Here is a 24,704-nt window from a genome sequence, read left to right as displayed (position 1 = left end):
TTTGAAAAGACATTTTTATTGATAGAATTTGGACTAGTGGTTATCAGGGTCTAGGGATTGTGGGAATATATGACTACCATGGTATATAGTACAGGGAATTCTGGGGGTGGTGGTGGTGATAGAAGTGTTCTGTATTCTGATGTGGTGGTAGTAACATGAATCTCTACATGTGTTAAAATTTATGTAACTATCTCAAGAAATTCAATTTAATATATAATTTTAAACAAATGTTATTTAAAATGTCGAATAGGATTTTGATTTAGCTTCGGTTGTAAATGTGCTATGATAGGAAGTGAAAGAAACATTCTGAAGATTAAAAGATTTAAGAAATTCTATATGCATACAAAAAACAACAACACCCCAGTGCATAGCAATTTGGCAGTTGGGTTATTATTTTGTGTTTTATTAACTTGGTTTTGTAATGGAAAATGCATAAAACATCTGCATTTTTGATACTTTTCTATCACTATCTGCTTGAGTGAACTCAGGCAAGTCATTTAATTGCTCTTTTTCTATAGAATGAGATGTTTGAATCCTCTGCTTATCAAACTGAAATACTCCTAATAAGCATTTTACTCCAGAAATGTGTTTGCCTTTATACATAGCATTAAGTAAAATAGATGCTTTAGGAAAATGCTCCATGTTTTTTTCTGTTAGCTTCACATGTTCCTGATATAACATTACAATCTCTAGTTGGAATAGCATGTGACTAGGTAATCCTATATAATAAAAGCCCAGCAACCGAACGGCGGAATGACCAGAACAACCGATCAACCAGTCACTATGACACACACTGACCACCAGGGGGCAGATGCTCAAAGCAAGAGCTGCCGCCTAGTGGTCAGTGCACTCCCACAGTGGGAGCGCCACTCAACTGACCAGGATGAGCGGCTCTCCCACAGTGGGAGCAGCCGCCCAGAGGGTGGGTTCACAGCCACTTGGCTGACCAGGATGAGCTGTGCCCCCACAGCTGACGGATCCCCATAGGCCACGCCCCCCACCAGTGCATGAATCCCATGCACTGGGCCTCTAGTATAATAATAATGCTAGATAATCTAATAATCTAGATAATCTCTTAGTTGTAAAGTTTTCATTTTGCCAGATAACTCTTACTTGTTTTTATGTTTTAAGTATTCATTTTTAAATTCCATGCAGAACAGAAATTTTGGACAACTAGATGGGGATGTAAACAATACAGCATTTGTTGTTTCTGTTGTACTTCAAAGTAACTTAATACAAACTTAGCATAATTCCCTGAATGGAGGGGGAGAAAACAAAGAACAAATCTATGAAAGTACTTGTTTTTATCATTCTAAATGTTATGGGAATCTAGATGTGGTAGAAATTAAGCTTCTGAATTAAGAATAAGGTCATCTGAACTCAAATAGCTTATTTTGACAACACAATTTCTTTAAATGACTCTTTGTTGTCACAATATGTGATATTCATTGTTTTATGGGTTTATTTTGTCCTGTTACATGTTTAAAGATAGATGTGAAATCAGAAATAAAATTTAATAACAAAAAAGAGAAATAAAATTTAACATTGAAATTTTTGGGGGGGCGGGTTTCCATCTTCTTTGACACTATGAAAAAGAGAGATGATTTACCTCTTTTAAAAGATATGTTTTATGGCCGAAACCGGTTTGGCTCAGTGGATAGAGCGTCGGCCTGCGGACTGGAGGGTCCCAGGTTTGATTCTGGTCAAGGGCATGTGCCTGGATTGCTGGCACATCCCCAGCTGATCGATGTTTCTCTCTCATCGATGTTTCTGACACTCTGTCTCTCTCCCTTCCTCTCTGTAAAAAATCAATAAAATATATTTTTAAAAAAGATACGTTTTATGTTAACTTCATGATTTATTAGGAATTTTTAATTAGCAAAAACATAGCTAGACAAAACATTAAGAATATATTTAAGGAATTGATTCATTACAAAATACCAGTATGCTGTGTTGCAAACAGTTTTTTAGAGTACTTGAAATTAAGAAAGGAGTTTAAAATTGTCTTATTTCTTGAGAATTTTCTTTTCTCATAGTTTATGTTTTATTACTTTTCAGGCAAATGCACATGGTTATTGATAATTATATGAGCTTTGGTATCTGTGTGTCATATCATTATGGAAGATTCCCTTGCAGCTCAGTACAGGACTTCTACCCAATAAGGGCTGACATCCATTTTCTTTAAAGAATCCGTCCTGGGTTTTTAGTTGTTTAGTGCTTCATCCTCAGTATTTTGACTCAGCTAAAGTTAAAAAGCTTTACCATATTTATTATAGTTTAAATGATTGACCTAGCATAATTGGAATGAATGATAGATTATCACATATCTGAAATTCTTAGGTAAAATCTAGCTCAGAAATGGAGATCTGAGTCTGGAGACTCAGAAATGGAGATCATATATTTTGTATTTATATCTTGTTAACTAAATGTAACAATGTTCAACTGAGTAACCCTTCTTGTAAATGAATGACCACTTTTGTAAGACTGTGTTTAAAATATATGTAGCATAAAGTTTACTATTCTGACCATTTTATAAAATTGTGGTAACATATCCATAACATAAACTTTATAATTTTCACCGTTTTTAAGTTTCAGTGTTATTAATTACATTCACACTGTTATGCAATCACCTGCTGTTTCCAAAACTTTTTTTGTATCACCACAAACAGAAACTCTGTAACATTAAGCAGTAACTTCCCACTCCCCCAGCCACTGGTAACCTCTAATCTACTTTCTGTCTCTATGGATTTGCCTTGAATGACTCGATTTTAGTGGTTGTATATTTTTAATTTTTCCACTTGGATAAAAACATTTAAGGTCTACTATTGTCATTTAGAAGAAATAAAATATAAGTGAACAGGACTGTGTACATATACTAGTATACAGACACACAAATAGCTACAAAGCATCACAAAGTCACTAGTATCAGTAAGTTTAGTAAACATATTATTCCTTCTTGGGGTTTCCTAAGTTTTTGTAGGAAGAAGAAAGTTTACAATTATTTTGTGTGATGATTTGCTTTATCTTAGAACAAAAATAAAGGAACATTCATATATATGTAGCTAAGGTCCCATTTGATTCACATCCTGATGACAAATATAATAAAATTGTATAATAGGAAATAAATAAAGGTATATGAATTAGAAGGAAAAGGATTTTAAAACTTGTTTCATTTTAAAGGTTTGATTTATTTAACAGTTTCAGGCCATACACAAGACACATTAATTTAAAAATATCAACAGACCAGCAAATAAATAGTATAAAACGATTTTTGCTGCTCTTAAAAATCTCTCTCAAATAATACATTTTTTAAAGAAAGGGTTTGCACTATAAGCCAAACATAGCCACTGGGTTTTTCTGAACAGTAGTAAATTATCTATTTATTCTTAGTAGAGAATTTTAAAGACTGGTGTTAACTATTAACTGTCCTTGCCTAGAATTTTCTGAAGAGGAAATTTAGACATGATTCATAATTTAATAAAAGGTTTCAGATTCTGGTGTTGCTAAATGGGAAGGTACCTAGTAAATAGATCAACAGGTAAACAGAATCCTTGTAAAACTTTCTGTACTAAAATTAATAATTTGACACTGTTATGACATACTTGAAACCTCCGTCGGCCACATTTTGGCACCATACCAAGGTTGAACTGGTTCCTCTCATGCCTGCTGAGATCCCTACAGTTATCCAGAGCTTGGAAAAAAAAAAAAGTCTCACCCTAGCCAGTTTGGCTCAGTGGATAGAGCATCTGCCTGTGTACTGAAGGGTCCTGAGTTCAGTTCTGATCAAGGGCACATGCCCCGGTTGCGGGCTCGATACCCAGTAGGGGGAGTGCAGGAGGCAGCCGATCAATGATTCTCTCTCATTGATTTTTCTATCTCTCTGTCCCTTTCCCTTCCTCTCTGAAATCAATAAAATAAGAAAAATACTAGTAGTTGTAAAAAAAAAAAAAAAAGTCTCTAGTGCTCCAACTGGTAGCTTCAAACAGCTCACAAGGAAGGTATGCTGAAATTTTTGGTGGCCACTGAGATGTAGGTGTGGTTTTATGTGTGAGACATCATAGGCAAGCTTGGCATTATTTGCTATAATGTTTGAAGACCAATATTTGACAACTTTTTATTTTTGTTTTATTATTTGAAAGATCTTGGACCATGTATGATCAGACTAGTATTTGAATAAAGTAAGGTAATGTCAAAAATAAAATTAATAGTTTGATTCATATCCTTTTAAACAATTGATTTTAGAGAGAGATGAGGAGAGAGAGAGAGATAGAAATAAACATTGATTTCTTGTTCTACTTATTTATGCATTCATTGGTTAATTCTTATGTGTGCCCTGACCGGGGATTGAACCCACAACCTTGGTGTATCGGGAAGGTGCTCTAACCAATTGAATTATTCGGCCAGGGCTGATTCATATCCTAACTGGATGTATTAAACAACAATAGTAGATAAGAAATCATTGAAGTCTTCATTTAGAAAAATTAAGATTTTGTTATATTTTCTAATGAGTTGATATGCTCCTAAATATAAAAAGAGTGGATCATTCAGGAAATCTGGAGAATCATTTTTCTGTACATCATTTTAGATAAAATTGTACCTTAATAATTCCAGGAAAATATTTACTTGATCTGACGTTACTGAGATGGGCTTTCTTAGGTTTCATAATTTCATAACTGGAAAGGTTTTTTCCTTTATAATGTTTTATTTATGTTGCTATCACATTATTTACCTTGAACTTACTCCCTCATATCCTATCGTGTGTAGAAATGAAGAATAGTTTAATAATTCATACAGACAATAGTGTGGGAAAGGCCTGGGGAGGAATTAGAAGAGGTCAATGGGGGGAGGGGCATCTGTAATACTTTCAACAATAAAGAAAAATCTAAAAAATAATGTATACAAACTTTTTCTTTTTGTGATTGAGGAATCAAAGGGATTTTAGAGTTGTTTGACACATTAAGAATTCATTAAATTGCATTCTGTTGTGCCTTCTTGTACGAAAGAAACTGAGAAGCTAAAAATTTCATTTGCTGAATCTCTTGCTGCTAGGGTAGCACATTAGGTTTCTCCAATAAGATGCATTCCTGCAAAATTTGGAAGGCAGAAATGAAATGAAGGCTACCTTTCTGCTCCTCTTGGCTATCGTTGCTAGCCATCAGGTTCAAGATGTTCTGGAAGTCATTTTTAAAGAGTCTTCTTAGAACTTGTCCAGCCTTTCCTGCAGTTTCGTATCCATCAAATTCCCTGAGTTTAATGTTTTGTTTTGTTTTTTTAAATAGGGAAACAATTGCCCTAACCGGTTTGGCTCAGTTGATGGAGCGTCGGCCTGCGGACTGAAAGGTTCCAGGTTCAATTCCGGCTAAGAGCATGTACCTTGGTTGCGGGCACATCCCCAGTAGGGGGTGTGCAGGAAGCAGCTGGTCGATGTTTCTCATGTATGTTTCCAACTCTCAATCCCTCTCCCTTCCTCTCTGTGAAAAATCAATAAAATATATATATATTTAAAATAAATAAATAGGAAAACAATAGAATCCTTGCCAGTAAGTCCAGAAAAAGATAAGGATGACTAATATTGCCATGCAATTTTTACACAACACAAAGAATTTATAGGCATAAATATTGGAAAAGGAAGAGGGGTAATTATTTGTTTGCAGATGGTATAATTCTATATTCATAAAACCCCAAAATGTAAATGGAAAAGCTAGTAAAAGTAGTAAGAGCATTTAAATAGCAGGTTATAAACTTAACAAAAAAAAATTTTACTTCACATGAACATAGAAATAAGCAGAGATGTAATGGTAGAAAAGAATAAATTTTCAATAGCAAAAGAAAAATAATGCAGCAAAAAAAGATCTAAGCATAAATCTAATTCAAAATGCCTAAAACCACATGAGACAAAATATTTTTTATTTATTTTTAAAATATATTTTATTGATTTTTTTTACAGAGAGGAAGGGAGAGGGATAGAGAGTTAGAAACATCAATGAGAGAGAAACATCGATCAGCTGCCTCCTGCACGCCCCTTACTGGGATGTGCCCGCAACCAGGGTACATGCCCTTGACCGGAATCGAACCTGGGACCATTCAGTCTGCAGGCCGATGCTCTATCCACTGAGCCAAACCAATTAGGGCTGACAAAATATTTTAAAGAAGATATGACTCAACATAAAGACATGTAATTTTTGGATATAAACCTTATCATCAAAAGGTAAATTATTCTTTTTTTAAAAAAAATATTTTTTATTGATTTCAGAGAGGAAGGGAGAAGGAGAGAAAAGGAGAGATCAATGATAAGAGAGAATCATTGATAGGCTGGCTTTTGCATGCCCCACACTGGGGATCAAGCCTGCAACCCGGGAAATGTGCCCTGACTGGGAATTGAACGTGACCTCCTGTTTCATAGGTTGAATGTCAATCACTGAGCCATAATAGCTGTGCTTAGGTTAATTTATAAATTGAAATTTAAGCCTCAATACAAATACCTTCTGGGTTTTTTTGTTGAGAGCAAGAAAAAATGGACTATAAAGTTTATTAGGTAGAAACCAAAAAAGCAAGAATAACCATGAATATTATGAAAAAGAGTAATAAGGGGAGGCTAGTATTTCCAGATATTAAAATATATAATACACTAACTATAATTGAAATAGTAGTTCCAGCCTACTAAAATACAATTTAAAATACTATTATTAGACTCAAGTATATTTGTAAAAATAGCATTTAAGATCAATGGGGAAAGAAATACTTTTAAATAAGTGTTATTGGGATAAACTAGACAAACATATAGGGAAAGCTATAAATGAAAAGTTTATCACACCATACACCAGAGTAAATTCTGAATTGATCTGTGAAAAATAGAAATACACAAAATGAAACCATATAGATATTAGAAAAAAATATGGAAGAATTCCTGTATTATCTAAGAGAGGGGAAATTTTTTAACCACATTAATAAAATAAACTTGATAAAATTGACTATTGAAAAACAAAAAATTAACTTTTAGTTTAATAATAAGTATTTGATTTTTTAAATTTATCTTTATTGTTGAAAATATTACAGATGTCTCCTTTTTTCCCTCATTGACCCCACTCCACCCTGTACTCCCACCCCCTCCAGGCCTACCTCACTATTGTTTGTGTCATGGGTTATGCTTATATGCATACTAGAGGCCTGGTGCACAGATTTGTGCTCCGGTGGGGTCCCTCAGCCTGGCTTGCACCCTCTCGCAATCGGGGACACCTTGGGGGATGTAGTAGTGTGCGAACCAGCAGGCAGCCCGGTAGGGGCCCGAGCCTGGACTGGGCACCGTGCTGCTCCCGCTCATCCCAGCCCCACTGCGCCTACCACTGCCTTGAGCTCAGTGTCTGGCACCCATCAGTCAGCTGAGCGGCACTCCCACTCTGGGAGCGCACTGACTACCAGGGGGCAGCTCCTGCATTGAGCGTCTTCCCCTTGGTAGTCAGTGTGTGTCATAGCAACAGGTTGACTGGTTGTCGTTCGTTTGCTTAGGCTTTTATACATATAGACTAGAGGCCCGTTGCATGAAAAGATTCGTGCAATAGGCCTTCCCTTCCCCTGGCTGCCGGCACCGGTTTTCCTCCGGCACCCAGGACCCAGGCTTTCACTCCAGCCGGAGCCTTCAGTCTTTGCGCCTCCAAATGGAGCCTTCAGTCTTCGCTCCACCGCTTTGTGCTTACATATGCAAATTAAACGCCATCTTTGTTGGGTTAATTTGCATGCTCTCCTGATTGGCTGGTGAGTGTAATGGAGGGATGGTTAATTTACATGTTTGTCTATTATTAGGTAAGATAGATTTTCCTCATGTATAGTCGCACATTCCATTAATTGTCATATTTTATTAGTCTCTTAAAATGTGGATTACTTCCTTAGATTTTCTTTGTCTTTTATGAAAATAACATTTTTCAAGTGTATAATCCAGGTTATGCATTTTTTATAACTTTATTGAAATACTAGAGGCCAGATGATGAAATTCGTGCAAGAGTAGGCCTTCCTTCCCCCAGTTGCCAGCATTGGTTTCCCTCTGGCACCCGGGACCTGGGCTTCCCTTGAAGACCTGGCTTCATCCAGAGGGTCGTATGGAAGGACGTCTGGTCTAATTAGCATATTACGCTTTTATTATTATACATATTTCAAGTTTTATAAAATTGACCCACTTAAAATATGTGCAGTTTAGTGGTTTTTAGTATATTTGGAATTGTACAACCGTCGTTACTATCTAATTTCAGAACTTTTTCAAACCCCAAAATGATATTACCGGTCATCAAAATTCCTGCTCCTTTTCTCACCTCTACCATTCCAGTGCTAGGTAACCACTAATTGATTTCTGTCTGTGTGGATTTGTCTGCTCTAGACATTGCATGTAGTAAATGGGATCATAAGTATATGGGTTTTTTAAAAAAATAGTTATTGATTTTTTTCAGAGAAAGAGGGAAGGAGAGAAAGAAAAAACAATGTGAGAGTGAAACATTGACTGGCTGCCTCCTGCATGCTCCCTACCAGGGAACAAGCCAGCAACCCAGGCATGTGCCCTGACCAGGAATTAAACCCACAACGTTTCAATGCATTGGATGATGGCCAATCAACTGAGACACACCAGCCAGGGCAACATATGTTATTGTTTTTTAGTGGTTTCTTTCACTTAATGTTTTTAAGGTTCATCCTTATTGAAACAAATATTGGTATGTCATTTTTTTATTACCAAATAATATCCCATTGTAGGGATAATACCCCATTTTGTTTATCAGTTCATCGGTTGATGAACAGGTAGGTTCCATATTTTGGCTATTGTGATTAGTGTTTCTGTGAGCGTTCATGCAGATGATTTTGTGTGGACTTATGTTTTTAATTCTTCTGGGCATATACCTTGAGGTAGAATTTCTGGGTCACATGGTAACTTTATCTTTAGCATTTTGATGAAATGAAAACTTTTTTAAAGCAGCTGTAACATTTTATCCTACCCGCCAGCAATGTATGAGGATTCCCATTTCTCTACATCTTCACCAAAACTTGTTATTGACTACCATTTTTATTTTAGCTATCCTAGTGGGTGTGAAATGATATCTTACTGGTTTTGATTTGGATTTCCCTAATAATTTACAATATTGAATATCTTTTCATGTGCTTATTGGTCATTTATACATTTTTTTTGAGAAATGTCTATTTAGATCCTTTCCTTTGTCTATTTTTATTTTTTTTAACAGTAAGTTCTTCATATATTCTGGACAAAAGTCCCTTGTTAGATATATTATTTGCAAATATTTTATTCCATTTTGTAAGTTGTCTTTTCACTTTCTTGTTTGCTTCCTTTGAAACATAAAAGTTTCTAATTTTAATGAGGTTTAATTTATGTGTTTTTTTCTTTAATGTTTGTGCTTTTTGTGGTTATATCTAAGAAATCATTGCCTAACCCAAGGTCATGAGGATTTACTCCTGTGTTTTCTTTTAGGAGTTTTATAGTTTGTGCTATTCTATTTAGGTCTGTGATCCATTTTTGAGTTAATTATTGTGCATGGTGTGAGGTAGAGGTCCAAATAATTCTTTTGTATGTGGATATCCAGTTTTATCAGTGCCATTTTTTCTTTTCCCATTGAATTATCTTGGTACTCTTGTCAAAAATCAATTTACCATAGCTGTTAGTATTTATTTTTGGTTTCTCAAATTCTTTCCATTGATCTGTATGTCTTTCCTCATGCCAGTACCACATTGTCTTGATTACTGTTGCTTTGTAGTAAGTTTCGAATTTTGGAAGTGTTAGTCCTCCAACCTTGTTCTTTTTTTTTACAGCATGGTTTTGGTTTTCTCAGTTCCCTTGTGGGTTTCACATGGATACTGGAAACAGCTTTCTACGTTGGGGGACGTCTCTCAGAATTGAATGGGAATTGTGCTGAATCTCTATCAATTTGGGGAATATTGCCATTTTAATAATGTTAAGTATTTGAAGCCATGAACATGGGGTATTTTTCCATTTATTTAGAGCTTCTTTAATTTTTTTCAACAATGATTTGTTGTTTCAGGTATACAAGTCTTGTACTTCTTTTGTTAAATTTGTTTCTTGGTATCTCATTTTTGAGCACTTTTTTTCCTTTCCATTATAATATATTTTATGCTTGTCTTGTACATTTTCTTTCTCAGCCTTAATATGAGCTATTTCTCCAAGGAGCCCTGGATTATCAGTATGATCTAAAATACTCATTTTAGAAAGGAAACTGAAGCCATCGGAGTTTAAATATCTTGTTTGTTGGCTTCCTGCAAATACTATTGTCCACTGAAATGAGCCAGAATTCTTTGGAGAAAACTGCTTTCATGTTTGCAGTCAGGAAAAATAATAGTGCTCTGGACTATATTATTGTGAGAAGCAAGAATACTTTCCAAGATGCCTGGAAGTACTGACAAAGATGCCAACTTCAAAGATCTTTTATTGGCTAAATTTTGATAATTCAAACATGAAAAAAAAGACCATGATTATAATAACTGGAACCAGTTGAATTTGTAAAAAGCTCTAAGTTCAAGATGATGTTCAAAAGGAACAAATTGTGCTTAGTAGAGTCATACCTGTAAATGTATTGGAATCTGTGATCCCAAATTAGAGATTATGCAGCACAGTGACGATGTGTCTACCAAAAGTGTATACCTCACAGCTACTGGCTAAGGTGATAACTCACCAAGGATCAAGGAATGGACTCTGGAGAAATGGCTTTCTGGTCCTTAGAATGCTTGATGTAAGAACTTACAAATGTGGTTACAAGTATGTTGAGGGAACCTTCAAAGAAGTTTGTGGCTTGCTTTTAGACAAAGCTTGGGGTTTGACCTGTAACTCACCTGCCTCCCAATAAACTCCCAGAAATATGCTAAGTGTATGCTGTGTACTTACAAGGTTAGCTGGCAAAACTTCCCCAGAATTTTAAGCAATGGGAGGAGTCATAACAGTCCCCTTCCTCCAGAAAAATAAAGTAGGTGCTGCTTATCCCTGGAAAACCTTCACTCTGGTTAGTATCACTGCCAACGTGTATTTCAACAAGGATTCTAGGAACCCAGGATCCTGCACAAGATGCAGTGTTATCTAATTTCTATCTCATATTTAATGAAAACCACACAATTCTATTTTTATGGTTTATCTTTTCAAATTGAGAGAATTATAATAAAGAAAAAGTAGACAGTATTGACAGTGATTGAAGATTATTTATGTGGAATGCGATCCCTTGGAATTAGTGATTACAAGGTTACAATTTGTGTATTTAACTAGTAGGATAATATAAATTAGTTAAATTATAATCCTTAAGTATATTCACAATTATTATACCATTTCATCTTTTTCAAAAATATATATATTTTATTGATTTTTTGCAGAGAGAAAGGGAGAGAGAGAGAGAGTTAGAAACATCGATGAGAGAGAAACATCGACCAGCTGCCTCCTGCACACTCCCCACTGGGGATGTGCCCACAACCAAGGTACATGCCCTTCATCGGAATCGAACCTGGGCCCCTTCAGTCCGCAGGCCGACGCTCCATCCACTGTGCCAAACCGGTTTCGGCTCATCTTTATTTTTTTTAAATATGTTTTTATTGATTTTTAGAGGGAGAGGGAGAGAGAGAGAGAGAGAGAGAGAAACATCATTGATGAGAGAGAATCAGGTATTGGTTGCCTCCTGCACATCACCCATTGGGTATAGAGCCCACAACCGGGGCATGTACCCTTGCCCGGGAATCGAACCTGTGACCTCCTGGTTCCTAGGTCAACGCTCAACCACGGAGCTACACCGGCCGGGCCATCTTTATTTTTAATTCCAAAAATCTTTATTTTTTTTTTATGGTTATGAGAAGTCTTTTAAAGCAAAATTACTATTTTCTTGCCACTAGAGAACCATTCTTATATACAAAAATACAGAATGTTTACTTATATGGAAAGTTAAATAATGTTGACTATACTATGTTAACAGTATATGCAAAAAGAAAAAAAACAGAGGAATAGGGTTCCTGAAATGAACATGAATTGAAGAATTTTCAGTTCTCTCTGAAGTCTGACAGCATGACTATATCCTTGGGCAGCTACCGAGAGAACCATTGTAAGAGTAGTTTAACAATATTAAATATATTAGTTGGTTTACAAAAGGACTTACTCATATGATTATAAACTGTATATCCCTGAGAAGTGGCCATTAACAGGGAAAATACATGCTGAAAGACAATTAGTATAAGCATTTCTGGTCTTTGATCTCGGTGACATAAGTATATCAGATTATTTACTAAGAATATGTGAACACTTTGTTTCTACTAGTTTGACCAATATCTTGAGTATTTTTGAGAAAAAGAGTTCATGTTCACTGATTCAGTAGACCTCTGAAAACTTCAGAAAGACTGGACAATTCTCTTTTGTATAATTGGTAAAATCACCACTAAAAGTATAATTATCTGATCTGATCTGTTCTCTGCTTTTAAAAGTGGAAACTTTTACTTTTGAACTTATTTAAAAATATTATAAACTTTAACAAGAATTTGACATAGCACCTTCTAGGTAGGAAGAGGGTAGTTTTTAATGCCTTGTGTAGTGTGTTGCTAAGTATTTTCTCCTTTAACGTGCCTCTCTCCTTCATGTATGCTTTTACTTGTAATGGTCCTCTGAGAGAATTATTGTATTGCGAAGGAGCTCTAATGTCTCAATTGAATGATAAAACATATACTTGTAAATCAGTAGTTCCGACCATTCCAACATTGACAGCTGATGAGTGAAGAAAGTATATAGTAAGGGAGGGCCAGAGTTAGAGGACTGATATAAGAGAAAATCAAGGGATGAGGCATGTTGAAGTGCAGCTTAGAACCATGAGGGCTATTTTATGAAAACTATACCGAGACACATTATAATATGAATCCCCAAGATAAAGAGAAAATCACAAAGGCAGACAGCAGAAAAGTGATGCTTTACATACAAAAGAACAGTGATTCAAACATTAACAGATTTTTTTTATCAGAAATCATAGCAGCCAGACTTTAAAGCTAAAACAGTAAATTGGTCAGCTCAAAATTCTGTGTCCAGTGAAAATATTTTTCAGAGATTATTGCAAAATTAAGATAATTTTATTAATGGAAAACTAAGAAAAATTTGTCTCCAGCAGAACTGTACTACAAGAAATGGTGATGGTAGTTCTTCCAAGGGAAAAGAAATAATATTACAGAAAACTTGGATATTCAGGAGCAACTGAAGAGAATAAGATATGGTAAGTATCTGGATAAAAATTAAAAAGTATTTTTATCCTCTTCAGTTCTTTAAAAAGACATAGATGTTTAAAGTAAAATTATAACATTGTCCTTGGTGTTTTCAATGTATGCAGATGTAATGTATAAATGTAATATAAACAAATGTATGTAAATAAAATAAATACATAAAACTACTAAGAAATACACAAAACTATAACAAAGTATGGTGTGTGTTAGGGGTGGTGATTAAAGGGACATATGTGCTTGTGAGATGTTTATATTTTACATGAAAAGGTATTCTGGTTGAATTCTGAAAGATTAGAGATGTATATTATATTCCCTACAAAAATCACTAACAAAAAATACAAAGAAGTATAGCTCATAAGCCAGTAGAAATAGTAAAATGAAATACTAAAAATTATTTAAATTTTAAAAGACACAAAAGAAGGAACAGCAGTAACGTAACAGCAGAGAGAATAAAAAAATAAATGGTTGAATAAAATCCAGTAATGATAATTATATTAAATCTTAAAGAACTAAACACTGCAATTAAAAGGCAGAGGAAGTAGATTAAAAAAAAAGGAAGACCAAACTATGTACTGCTTACAAGAGATACCCTTTAGTTATAAAGACAAACAGATATGTTGAAAGTAAATGAATGGACAAAGCTATACCAGACAAACAGTAAGTAGGAAAACCAAGAAATAGCTATAATATCAGAAAAAAATAACATTCAAGATAGAGAGTATTATTAGAGATAAAGAGGAATATGTCATAATGATAAAAGGACATTTCAGGAAGACATAATTAGAAATGTTTATGTATTTAACAGCAACTTTAAAATACAAAATTTTAGAAAAGCAAAAACTGAATTTAAGGGAGAAATAGATGTTTCCATAATGATAGGAGTCTTTAACAACCCTTCTCAGTAATTAATAGAACACCTAGAAAAAAATCAGTAAAGATATACATTTGAACAATACTATGAATTACCTTGATGTAATGAATATTTGAAGAACACTGCACACCCCCAAAAGTGCCAAACACATATTTTTCTGTGTGTATAGTATTCATTTACTTTCAACATATCAACACCTAGAAAAAAATCAGTAAAGATATACATTTGAACAACACTATGAATTACCTTGATGTAATGAATATTTAAAGAACACTACACACCCTCAAAAGTGCCAAACACATATTTTTCTTTGTGTATAGTATGTTCCCAAACATAGATCATATGATGGAAAATAAAATAAATCCACACATTTAAAAGGAATAAAATCATACAGAGTATAGTCTCTTGACCCCTACCCCAATTAAAGTAAACTCAGTAACAATAAGATAGGAAAATACCAAATATTTTGAAATTTGACAACATACTTCTTTAAAAAAAAAATATATATATATATATTTGTATTGATTTCAGAGAGGAAGAGAGGGAGAGAGAATCATTGATCTGGTGCCTCCTGCATGCCCCCCACTGGGGATTGAGCCCGAAACCTGGGCATGTGCCCCTTACAGGAATCGAACACAGAACCCTTCATTCTGCAGGCCGATGCTGTAGCCACTGAGCCAAACCAGCTAGGGTGACAATATACTTCTAAACAAATCACAGGGCAAAAAAAGAAATCACTAGGAAAATTAGAAAATACTTTGAAGTGAATAATAGTGAAAATGCAACATATCAAAATTTGGGGGCAAGCAGATGAAAGAGTGCTTACTGGGCAACACAGATTTAATTCCTTAAATTGGAAAGTCAGAAAGTTCTAAAATCAGTGACCTAAGACTCCACACTAAGAAGGTAGAAAAAGAAAAGTAAATCCAAAGTACAGGCAGGAAAGAATAAATATAACAGAAATTAACCACAGAAACACAGAACAAAAAAGAAAAAAATAGAGAAAATTGACAAAACCAAAAGCTGATTTTTTAAAAAGAAACAAAAATTGCTATATCCATACATAGATGATCAGAAAAAAGAAATAAACACCACCAATATTAAGATTGAAAAGGGTTTTTCACTATAGATCCTATGAACATAAAAGGGTAGTAAGAGAATATTTTCAGCTTAAATGTATCAAATTCAGCAACTTGCTCCAGCTGGTTTGGCTCAGTGGATAGAGTGTCAGCCTGCAGTCTGAAGGGTGCCAGATTCGATTCTGGTCAAGGGCACATGCCTGGGTTGTGGGCTCGATCCCCAATAGGGGGTTTGCAGGTGCAGCCAATCAATGATTCTCTCTCATCATTGTTGTTTCTATCTATCTCGCCCTCTCCCTTCCTCTCTGAAATCAATAATAAATTTTTTTTAAAAAGTCAATTGAAAAATGAGCAAAGGGTCTGAATAGACATTTATCTAAAGATATACAAACAGCTAATAAGTATGCAAAAAGATGCTCAACATCATTATTCATCAAGGAAATGCAAATGAAAACCACAGTGAGACCTAAGCGGTTTAGCTCAGTGGATAGAGCGTCGGCCTGCAGACTGAAAGGTCTCAAGTTCTATCCCGGTCAAGGGCATGTACCTTGATTGCAGGCACATCCCCAGTAGGAGGTGTGCAGGAGGCAACTGATCGATGTTTCTAACTCTCTATCTCTCTCCCTTCCTCTCTTTAAAAAATCAATAAAATATATTTAAAAAAAAAAACACAGTGAGATACCACTTCACACCCACTAGGTTGACCATTAAAAAAAAATACAAGAAACTGCCCAGCTATGTGTGGCTTGGTGGTTGAGCATTGACCTATGAACCAGGAGGTTATTGGTTCGATTCCAGGTTGCAGGCTCAATTCCCAGTAGTGGGTGTGTAGGAAGCAGCCAATCAATGATTCTTATCATTGATGTTTCTCTCTCTCCCTTTCCCTTCCTCTTTGAAGTCAATAAAAATATATTAAAAAATAAATTAGTAGGGACTTTTGTTTCTGAACAAGATGGAGTAACTGGAGAAAATTTACCATCCTACTTGAAATAAATGGAAAAAAGAATCTATAAAATATGTTTTTCAAAATGTTGGACATTATGTAATAAAGGACATTGTTCCCTGGGAAGACAGGAATCACACAAGATGATCCCTACTATTGCTTCAACTTACAGCTCTGAGAGATTTTTCAAGCTCTGTCATAGGACAGGACAATAGATGTAGAGTTTAGAGCAGTGATGGCGAACCTACCAGGGATCTAGCCCTCCACCCAGCCATGTGTCCTGATCGGGAATTGAACCCAGAAACCTTTTGGAGCATGGGACAGTGCCCAACCAACTGAACCACACTGGCCTGATTCAGTTTTTGTTGTTGCTGTTGTTTGTTTTTAATATGTTTTATTGATTTTTAGACAGAAAGGAAGGGAGAAGGAGAGAGAGATAGAAACATTGATGAGAAACATCATGGATTGGCTGCCTCCTGCATGCCCCCCTCTTGGGGATCGAGCATGAAATCTGGGTATGTGCCCTGACCCTGAATTGAACCAGCTGAGCCACATTGGCCATTTTTTATTGTTTTTAAAGAAAATAGTGAAAATTGTGCTTCTGATTGAATTTTGGGCCTTGAGTTTATATTTTTGAGAATGCTGTAAAAATAAATGAGCAGTGATTTTAAAACTTTTGTTTTCCAACTTGAAAGTTGGTGGCTGTCAAGAGGGAAGGTAGTCATATGAATTTTGAAATCAGATATGAGATAAAAATATTTCTTTATGACCTAAAAAAGACCATTTCTGTGATTTCAGAGGGTTTTCCCAAATGGCATATGTCAGTACATTGAATAGCTTGAAACTATAATTCAGGGCTAAATTATTACAAAGTTTAATGTTGAAAATAATATATTAAAGAGAGACTATAGTGCAAACAAGACCTAATCACTATGACATGGACCTTTTTATAAATTATCATGTGAGTTCTCCTTCCCCCATCTCCACCCAGTAAAAATAATCAGTTTCTCTAATGTGCATGCATTTGACATTGAATTCCTCCATTAGAGTATTTATCAAATTGTTTCAAATATTTGGGAGTGTTAACATCTCTAAATTTGATTGTGCACCACTACTCACGGGCTAGTGATTGTGGTTCTCCCCAACAGCAGAGGTGTGCAGGTAAATATCTTTCTGGTAACAAAAATATATTCTTTCTTTTTTTAAAAAAATGTATTTTTATGGATTTTAGAGAGAAAGGGAGAGGGAGAGAGAGATAGAAACATCAATGATAAGAATCATTGATATGCTGTCTCCTGTGCCCTTGACCAGAATCAAACCTGGGACCCTTCAGTCTACAGGCCAACACTCTAATTCCCTGAGCCAAACCAGATAGGGCAAATGTATGCTTTCTTATGTAAATAAAAAATATATATATTTTCACCATTGATATGATTTCTTGCTAATTTGTTAATAGCTTTCTAAAATTGGAAAATTTTTCTTTTCCCATTTTTTGTGCTATTTCAATTTGCGTTAACATTTTCCCCATCACTTTCTTTTTTTTATATATATATATATTTTATTGAGTTTTTACAGAGAGGAAAGGAGAGAGATAGAGAGTTAGAAACGTCGATGAGAGAGAAACATCGACCAGCTGCCTCCTGCACACTCCCCACTGGGGATGTGCCCGCAACCCAGGTACATGCCCTTGACCGGAATCGAACCCGGGACTCCCCAGTCCGCAGGCCGACGCTCCATCCACTGAGCCAAACCGGCTTCGGCCCCATCACTTTCTTAAGTCTAGACTATTGACAAAACATTAAGTTATGCCTTGATATGTAGTATTTGCCAATTTCCAACGTGTAAACATTCCCACAATCATCTTTCAAGCTACCAATGTGACATCACTGATTACAATGTTGGGAAGAAACAGGCAGTAGCATACAAGTAAATACTGTATAGTTTTGTTTTGCCATACCAGTACAATGGATATAAATAACTTCAAGTGCGTAGATGATAGTAAAGCATAATAAAATGTATAAGTTTCATGTATTTGTTTTTAATATATTTTATTTAAATTTGAAAATAGTTATTTATGGGAATGATTGTGTTTAACAACCAGCTTGTAAAATTCCTAAAAATTTAACTTTTGGCTTTCAGGAACTGATATGACCCAGATTCAGTACATTGCTGTCCATGGAGTGGTGCTGTGTATAATCTACACAGCTGTATAAGACTGCCTTGGGTGAGCAATAGTCTGGTAATGGAGTTAACTCAATCAACTTAAATATATTCATTACTAGAGGCCTGATGCACAAAATTTGTGCAAGGGCCTTGGCCCCGGCCCCTGCCCACTACCACTGCGGCCCCCGCCCGCCACTGTTGGGCCGGGGGCCTCTGCCGCGGCCCCCACCCGCTGCAGCTTTGTCTGGAAGGAAGGACGTCTGGAAGGACATCCAATCTAATTAGTATATTACACTTTTATTATTATAGATTATTGCCCCTGGTTTTCATGGAGGCTTGCTATGCGAAAGACCATAAAAATGATGTCTATACAGTTACGATACTATTATTTAAAAAAACTTTGACATGTTACTCTAATGTTTTAAGTTTGTCTTATTGTTTTGGTATGTCTCTTATTTATTAGATAAGGAGAATGGTATCATATTCGTTCTTTGTTTTGTCTGCCTTGGAATTCACAAATTGTATGCTTGATCACAATAACTGTTAATATAGACCAGTAACATTTTAAAAATTATTTTTAAAAAAATGAAACATTGCCCTAGCCGGTTTGGCTCAGTGGATAGAGCGTCGGCCTGTGGACTGAAGGGTCCCGGGTTCGATTCTGGTCAAGGGCATGTACCTTGGTTGCAGGCACATCCCCAGTGGGGAGTGTGCAGGAGGCAGCGGAATTGATGTTTCTCTCTCATCGATGTTTCTAACTCTCTATCCCTCTCTCTTCCTCTCTGTAAAAAATCAATAAAATATATATTTTAAAAAAGAAACATTAAGTTGAAATCTTAATAACACACATATACATATAAACATATATATGTACATACAAACATAATGTCAAATTAGATACCCTAAGGCACATTGGATAGGACATATTGAATAAATTCTTAATTTGTTTCCTTTACCAGTTTTCAAAATAAGATTGTTTCATAGTACCCTTCAGAGATGAACAGTGAATTTTACTAAGTCTCATTATGAACTCATATATTAAGATATACTTATTATATTTCATTCCATTGCAGTTATTCATTTTTAACCAGTAGGATCCACTTTAATTTGGCCTCTTCAAATAGGCTCTCAAGACTTTTAACATGACCCCAATAATCTTTGATAGTTTTCACACTTAATGGTGTGACAGGATATTCTAGGCTTATTTTGGACATTTCCTGTCCCAAACCTAGACTCAGCCTTTGCTTCAGGAATTCTTTTCAAAGACAAATGGTGTTTAGAGACCATAATCTGGGTATACAGATGTCTGCTTCTTGCTATTGCAATGATTCCCCCACCCTTTTTTGGCATTTACAGTGGGCTAAGTGAAGAAATAGATATTTTTAAATATAAAATATGTTCATTCTGTTATATCCAGTTCAAATTCAGGATCACAGTGTTTTTATGTAACATTGATTTTATGTTTCTTTTATGTCCCATAGTAAAATATGATTTCCAGAAACACCAACTTATTTGCTTTTTCTCACACTATGCATGCAACAAAATTACACCATTACCAATCAATAACAAAAAATTTGATTAGGGATCATTTAAGTTCCTGTTTTGTTGTTCCAACTTTAAATTTCTTTTTCTTAGTGTATATACTATAAAGGATATACTGTTGAAATAACTGCATGTTCTTTTTAAAAATTATGTTAAATGTTACTTGGAATATGCTTCTCTGTATAGTTATGCCACCAATTCCATATATAATTAAGTTTATTTTATTTACCTTTCATTTTTATGGCATTGTTTTTATATTAAATTTGTTTTATAATTATGCAAATGATTTTATATGGTTCCAACTTTATATATATTTTATTATATACTAGAGGCCCTGTGCATGAAAATTCATGCACTGGAGGGGGGCGTCTATCAGCCTGGCCTGCCCCCTCTCACAGTCTAGGAGCCCTCAAGGGCAGGAGGTGACCTGGTGATCAGGGGAAGGCGACACCCCATCACCCCTCTGCTGCTGCCACTGCCGGCAGCACAAGCCTTGGCCAGCCCTGGTTACCTGAACCTCGGGTGGCCCTGGGTGGCTGGGCAGCTGCCATCTGAGGCCAGCCTGCACCTCGGGCTGGCCCTGGGTGGCTGGGTGGCTGAGGATACTGGGGTCCCGGCAGGACTGAGGGGACTAGGCACTGCCGTCTTGTGGCTGTGGGTGCTGCCATCTTTGAGGGCGTGGCAGTCATTAGCATATTCCCTTCTTATTGGCTGTGGGCGCTGCCGTCTTTGCAATGGTGTGAGGGTCAGTTACCATATTCCCTTTTTATTAAATAGATTATTTATATATTTTTTTATATAAAACAAGTTTTGCCCTAACTGGTTTGGCTCAACGGATAGAGTGTCGGCCTGTGGACTCAAGGGTCCCGGGTTCGATTCTGATCAGGGGCATGTACCTTGGTTGCAGGGACATACCCAGTGGGGAGTGTGCAGGGTGGGGGCTGATCGATGTTTCTCTCTCATCGATGTTTCTGGCTCTCTGTCCCTCTCCCTTTCTCTCTGTAAGAAATCAATAAAATATATTTTTTTAAAAAACACACACAAAAAACAAGTTTCATGAGAAATCTTCCTACTATTTTATCTTTACCACCCTGTTTTCTTCCTCCTGATAGGTAATGGTTTTGTTTATTTTTTAAGTTTTTTTTAAAATGATTTTTATTGATTATTAGAGAGAGGGGGAGGGAGAGGGAGAGAGAAACATTGATGTGAGGGCAACACATTGATCAGCTGCCTCCTGCACGCCCCCCACCAGGGATAGAGCCTATAACCATGGCTCTTGCCTGGACCCGGAATCAAACTGGCAACCCTTAGGTGCACAGGACCACACCCAACCGAGCTATAATGGCCAGGGTGTGTGTGTTAATGTATTTTTATTTATTTATTTTTATTGATTTCAGAAAGGAATGGAGAGAGAGAAACATCAATGATGAGAGAGAATCATTGATTAGCTGCCTCCTGCATGCCCCCTATTGGGGATTGAGCCTGCAACCTGGACATGTGCCCTTGACCGGAATCGAACCCAGAACCCTTCAGTCCACAGGCAGATTCTCTATCCACTGAGCCAATCCGGCTAGGGCCAGGGCTTTTTTTTTTTTTTTTTTTTTTTAAGGTTTTGAATTTTCCTTTGATTTAAAAAATTAGGCAAGTATGCAGATGAGTGAAAGCATACTATTAATGTTTTTCTCCACCTTCCTTTTTTTAAAAAAATAATTTTTTATTGATTTCAGAGATGAAGGGAGACGGAGAGATAGAAACATCAATAATGAATGATTTGGCTGCCTCCTGAATGCCCCCTACTGGGGATTGAGCCCACAACCCAGGCATATGCCCTGACCAGGAATCGAACTGTGACCTCCTGGTTCTTAGATAGACGCTCAACCACTGACCCAAAATAGCCAGGCATGTCCATCTTCCTTTTATTTAACAATACATACTGGGCTTGACTGGGAAATACTTTATAGTACTTACATTCTTCATTCCTTGTTAATACTTGTATAGTACTCCACTGTGTATGAGTATCCTAACTAATTCAACCATTTTCCTATAAAGGAAACTGGGTATTTCCAGACTTTTGCTATAACCAACAATGCTTCAATGAATTACTTCTTATATACCTAGTCTATATATTTTTTAGTGTTGGTCAGATTCTTAGAAGTGAGATTGCTAGTTGAAAAATCAATGCATATGTAACTTTACTGTCAAATTCTGTCTTGGGGCTTTCCATTTTTCACTCCAACAAGCAACATTTGAGAGTGCCACTTTTCTCAAAAGTGCCTCAATGACTGTGGCGTGATGTGAAACTTTTGGATTTTTGCCTATTTGTTGCTTGAAAAATAATATCTCAGTGATTCTTAATTTGCATTTCTCTTATGAGCAAGGTTGAGAATGTTTGCATATTTAAAATGCACTTGCATTTCTTTTTCTGTAAAATTCCTGTTCATCTCTCGCCATTTTTCTATCAGGTTGTTGATCTTTTATTCTTTTTAAGGAACTCTTTATATATAAGGTTATTACATGTCTCATATAAATTATAACTATTTTTTTCAGTTTCTCATTTGACTTCATACTTTGCTTGAGGTATGTTTTATATTATTTTTTGGCCATACAACAGGTTTTCATTTTCAGATATTGAGACTTATCAATATTTCACTTTATTGCATTTAGTTTTGACCATTACTAGAAAAAATTTTCCCACCTTCCAATTATAGAATTGACCCATAATTTATCTTAGTACTTACATGATTCAAATTTTTATATTCAAATATCTGGTCTTTTTGAAATTTATTCTTGGAACAGATTCAAATTCATTTTCCCTTATGACTACCCAGTTATCTCACCACGTATTAAAAAGGAAGAGTCCATCTCTTCCTCACTTCTTTGAAATACAGCTTTTATTTATGTTAAATTACTGTATGCACTTGGGTCAGTTTCTCAGTTTTCTATTGTTGTCTATTGGGCTTTTATTCACATGCCAATACCAAATGTTAAATTATAAAGGCTTTATAACATATTTTGACATCGGACATGACACATACCCACCACTTCCAACGCTCATCTTTTTCAGGGTTTTTGGCCTTTTTTTGATTTTTAAGTTCCAAATGAATTTTATAATGAGCTTGTGCTTAGAATAGTGTTCTTAATCAGGAGTGTTTATCAAGGTACTGTCAGACTTTTTTTAAAAAGATGAACTAAATCCTACCCCAGACCTAGTGAATCTCTGGATGTTGGCCATGGGTATGTAAATTTTGAAAAAGCTCTTTCAGTTGAGTCTCATAATCCCATTAAAATGACTTATAGCCAAAACCGGTTTGGCTCAGTGAATAGAGCGTCGGCCTGCGGACAGAGAGGTCCCAAGTTCGATTCTGATCAAGGGCATGTGCCTGGGCTGCGTTACATCCCCAGTTGGGAGTGTGCAGGAGGCAGCTGATCGATGTTTCTCTCTCATCGATGTTTCTAACTCTCTATCTCTCTCCCTTCCTCTCTGTAAAAAATCAATAAAATATATTTTAAAAAAAAAAGACTTATAAAGCAGTCCTGAGAGGGAAGTTCATAGCATTACAGGCCTACCTCAAAAAACAAGAAAAACTGGTAATAAATTATCTAACCCTACAACTTAAAGAATTAGAAAGAAAGCAACAAAAAAAAGTCCAAAGTGAGCAGAAGGAAGAAGATAATAAGATCAGAGCAGAAATAAGTGACACAGAGACCAAAAAAAGAAAAAAGGTCAGTGAAACCAAGAGTTGATTCTTTGAAAGGATAAACAAGATTGATGAACCTCTAGCCAGACTCATCAAGAAGCAAAGAGAGAGGATCCAAATAAACAAAATCAGAAATGAAAGAGGCAAAATAACAGACCCCACAGAAATACAAGGGATTGTAAAAAAAAATACTATGAACAACTCTATTCCAACAAACTAAACAACCTAGAGGAAATGTACACATTCCTAGAAAAATATGACCTTCCAAAACTCAATTAGGAAGAATCAAAAAATCTCAATAGGGCTAGGCCAATAACTCAGGAGAAAAATAAAGCAGTCATCAAAAAACCTCCAGCAAACAAAAGCCCGGGGCCAGACGGCTTCACAGGGGAGTTCTACCAAACATTCAAAGAATTAAAACCTATCCTCCTCACACTACTGCAAAAAATTTAAGAGGAAGGAACACTTCCAAGCTCTTTCTATGAAGCCAGCATTACCCTAATCCCAAAACCAGATAAAGACAATACAAAGAAACAAAATTATAGGCCAATATCCCTCATGAACATAGATGCCAAAAGTTCTCAACAATATTCTAGCAAATTGGATCCAGCATTACATTAGAAAGATTATATACCATGACCAAGTGGGATTTATTCCAGGGATGCAAGGATGGTACAATATCTGCAAATTAATAAACGTGATACAGCCATAGCCAGTTCAGCTCAGTGGATAGAGCGTTGGCCTGCAGACTAAAGGTCCCAGGTTTGATTCCAGCCAAGGACACATGCCTGGGTTGCGAGCTCAATCCCCCCAAGAAGGGGATGTGCAGGAGGCAGCCAATCAATGGTTTTCTCTCATTATTGATGTTTCTATCTCCATATCTCCATATCTCTCTCCCTTTCTCTCTGAAATCAATAAAATTATATATATACACTAGAGGCCCAGTGCATGAAATTCATATATGAGTGGGGCCCCTAGGCCTGGCCGGCGATCAGGGACAATCAGGGCCTACCGGCCAGGTGGAAGGACAGGACGCGGGAGGTTGGCCGCCGGCACCAAGGAGGGAGCCGGACTTCGGCCCCCTGGGAAAGGGGCCATGTCCACCACCACCGACCCTGGTTCTCTGTCCCAGCCCAGGGCCTGGCCCCGATCAGGCAATTGGGGCCTGCCAG

At 36.2% G+C, this 24,704-nt stretch overlaps 1 protein-coding gene across 13 annotated transcripts in view; it reads left to right on the top strand.

Annotated features, from left to right (window-relative positions):
- Positions 1–24,704, top strand: part of BAZ2B (bromodomain adjacent to zinc finger domain 2B) — a 319,669-nt gene that overhangs the window by 31,250 nt on the left and 263,715 nt on the right. For all 13 annotated transcript variants that reach the window (XM_015565731.1, XM_006766465.2, XM_015565735.1 and 10 more), the window contains exons 4-5: positions 13,128–13,229; positions 18,269–18,353. The gene's annotated coding sequence lies outside the window, so the exon portion shown is untranslated. The remainder of the gene's footprint in view (positions 1–13,127; positions 13,230–18,268; positions 18,354–24,704) is intronic.

The sequence above is a fragment of the Myotis davidii genome, unplaced genomic scaffold, assembly GCF_000327345.1.
Source record: "Myotis davidii unplaced genomic scaffold, ASM32734v1 scaffold59, whole genome shotgun sequence".
In the NCBI taxonomy this organism is placed as follows: Eukaryota; Metazoa; Chordata; class Mammalia; order Chiroptera; family Vespertilionidae; genus Myotis; species Myotis davidii.
Note: the sequence above shows the minus strand (reverse complement) of the source record. Positions and strands in the feature narration are given on the sequence as shown.